Below are 3,321 nucleotides of genomic sequence, written 5' to 3'. Positions count from 1 at the left end.
ACTCCATTATCCAGCAACTAAAAAGTGAACATCTGCAAAGTAAGGATCCATTTGGACCCTGCTCCAGTGATGCAGTCATGTTGTCTGCTGGGATGGATCACGTCCCAGGTGTTAAACTTTTTGCATATCATCTACCCTGCACTGAGGGCAGCATCAACCCCACTGTATGAGTTTCCCAGGGCTGCCATAACAAAGTACCACAAACTGGGTGGCTTAAAACAACAGAAATGTATTCTCTCATCATTAAGATGGCTAGAAGCCCAAAATCAGGGTGTTGGCTAAGCAACACTCCCTCCAAGGCTTTAGGGAAGAATCCCTCTGGCAGCTTCTAGCTTCTGGTGGTTGCCGGCGGTCCTTGCTGTTCCTTAGTTTGTGGCACCATAACTCCAAATTCTGCATCTGTCTTCACATCTTCTATGTGTCTGTGTCTAAATTTCTCTCTTCTTATAAGGACACCATTCACTGGATTAGGGCCTCCCTGTAATCCACTATGACCTCATCTTAACTTTATGATATCTGCAAGACCCTGTTTCCAAATAAGGTCACATTCACAGGTTTTGTGTAGACATGAATTTAGGGGGCACATTATTCAATGCAGTACACCCTCTCAAGTGGGATGGCTGCTATGCAATGGGAAAGTGGCAAAGTGACGTTAGGGGGCTCCTACAATGCTCATTATAGATGTTAAACCCTCTGGGCCTTTGTTCTCTTTATTTACCTGGTTATAAGTCAACAGCTTTATACTTGAACCAGCATTTCAGATTTTATTTGCATCTTCTGAGCTAGATCCCATACTGCCTAATATTATTTTTAACTCTAAGGCCTAAATCCATGGACTTCAAAGTAGTTTGGGGGAAGGGTCTGGCAAAGAGTTCTTAAATCCACATGCCAGTCCAAGCATCATCCACAGAGTGAATAAGCAATATATATCACCTAGGTAAGTACCATTGTTTTTCAAATGTGTGTAGCTATGATTCATTAAATAAAAATTCACTTAAAATCTTCCTGCATTTATAGTATCTCTTTGTCATTATGTATGCTCTCAATCAACAGATAGTAAAGTACAACTACTATCAGCACACTGGTCTCTGTTAAAAGGACCATGAGCAAATTGGGATACAAGTCTATCTACTGTCACAAAGGCCAAAAAAAAAAGTAGCTCAAACAAATAGACATTGATTTCTTTCTCATGTAAGAACATAAGCAGTCCAAAGGTCATATGGCAGCTACACTATCTTGAGGACCTAGGCACTTTCTATTTTGTTGTTCTATCATTCTCAAGATAAGGCTTTCATACCCTGGTATAAGATGGCTTTTGCAGCTCTCACCAGTGTGGCTGCATTTGGCTTACATACAATTGGCCAGATCTTAAACTATATGGCCAAACATAGCTGCAAGACTAGCTGGGAAATGTAGTTTTTATCTGGGCAGACATGTGCTTAGCTAAATGTTGAGAGTTTTATTACTGAAGAAAGAAAAAAAAATATTAGGGAAGAGTTAGCATCCTTGACAAAATTTGCATGCACTTGGGAGAAAGTAATGGATATTCACAAATGATTTGCATATTCCTAATAGATTATGAAGTTTTTTCTAAGGTAATTTTCAAGATAACTTTACACATCCTTAATAGTTTAATTTTGTGGTTTGTTTTCTTTAAACTCTATCTCATCTTACTAACACTACTTATGTAGATGGCCTAAAAATGTTCACTTAGATGTCTATGGTGAGGTTTTAGAGACAGAAGAAGAATGGTTGCAAATATTGAGGTCAACAGGAAATCATGTGTGGAAGGGGAAAAAAATTACAATTTGGGGAGTGACTCTTTTGATAGGATGAGGTTTTTAACTCCCTATCTCTGGTGACATGTTAACCAATTACAACTAATAGGAAGAAAGTTTAAACCAGGATATCAGTATCAAAGACTTTACAAACTATATGCACAGTGCCACAGCCAACTAAGACTTTACATAGCTTGAACCTGGTATCCTGCTTAAAACCAGATTCTCCTCAAATGGAAAGAGGCATGTCAAGCTCTTAATAAATATTGAACAAGTGGGATAGAACTTTGCCAAAACAAAATAATAATGCCAAATTAAAAAACAAAAACAAAAAAGGAAGAGGGAGAAAAAGTAAACTAAAAAACAAACAATAAACATTGGAGGATTGGAAGTATATTATTCAATTTATGATTGTTCAAAGTTCTCGCTGATGCTGAAATTTTCAGAATTCTGACTTTTCACAGAACCTTACCATAAACTTTTCTACGGAGACTAGAGTACTGGATGGTCTCAGTGTGCCCATAGGATCCACCCTCCATCCTCCCACAGCTGATCTGTGCCCCAGGAGGCTGATTTTTACAGACAACATCACTAGGCTTGCTTGCCCCCTGGTTTTTTGCTGGATGCCACCAATGAGAGGCTCCAACATGATACTGGACACTGGAATGACGATGAGGTTGGGTATTTTTTTCCCCTGCTTCTCTCCATGCCACACTGCAGGTTGCCAGTATCTGCATTCGTCTACTGATGGCCGCAGCTCCTATCATCTGGCCCTCTCCTACAGCCACAACTGCCTTTTCTGCTCGCTAGGTCTAGAGAGGATCTAGCCAGGCCCCTCTGATTGGTTTAACCCTTTGTAACTTCTGACCACAGCAAAAAACATAAAAGGCATTTCAATACTCCTTTCCACATTTATAGGAAAACTATGTCTTTCCCTCTTTCCAAAGAACTAAGACAAAAATACAGTGTTTGACCCAGGTCCATCTGAAAGGGTGATATTCAGGTTGTGTGAGGACATTGCAAAGGTCAGCAAATTGGTAAAATATTTCAAGTTTAGAGGATGAAATGTGTCATCTACATTGAACGTGTGCAGAAGGAAAAGCCAATGACACAACTATCCACGTAGGCATTCATCCCAGCAAGGTGGTTGTCACTAGGCTAAAACTGGACAAAAATGGCAAAATCATCATTGGATTTAAAGCCAAATCTTGACAAGTGGGAAAGGAAAAGGACAAATATAAAGAAGAAAAATTTTAGAAGATGAGGGAGTAAGATAACTTTATATACAACCTTCATTAACAACTGCTAAAATGAAAAAAATAAAAAGAATCTCCTTAATTATCCCTGTGGTTTACCAGCTGTCACATACCACCACTATACAAACAGGTAGGAAATTGTGTCAAGTTCTTGCTTATTGATTTTGTATCAATTTGCACCAGAAGACTGAGATAATCAAAGACTTTCAGGAATAAAATTAGGGTCCACTTATTAAAGAGTTCTCCTGCCTTGGTTAATTACAAAATAGTAGAGCAGACTTTCCTTC

General features: G+C 38.9%; 1 pseudogene; it reads left to right on the top strand.

The window, feature by feature from the left end:
* Positions 1-2,631: 2,631 nt before the first annotated feature.
* LOC109388993 (60S ribosomal protein L26-like) lies at positions 2,632-3,050 on the top strand (annotated as a pseudogene).
* Positions 3,051-3,321: the final 271 nt, after the last annotated feature.

This window comes from Hipposideros armiger, unplaced genomic scaffold (assembly GCF_001890085.2).
Source record: "Hipposideros armiger isolate ML-2016 unplaced genomic scaffold, ASM189008v1 scaffold_215, whole genome shotgun sequence".
NCBI classification, from domain to species: domain Eukaryota; kingdom Metazoa; phylum Chordata; class Mammalia; order Chiroptera; family Hipposideridae; genus Hipposideros; species Hipposideros armiger.
Note: the sequence above shows the minus strand (reverse complement) of the source record. Positions and strands in the feature narration are given on the sequence as shown.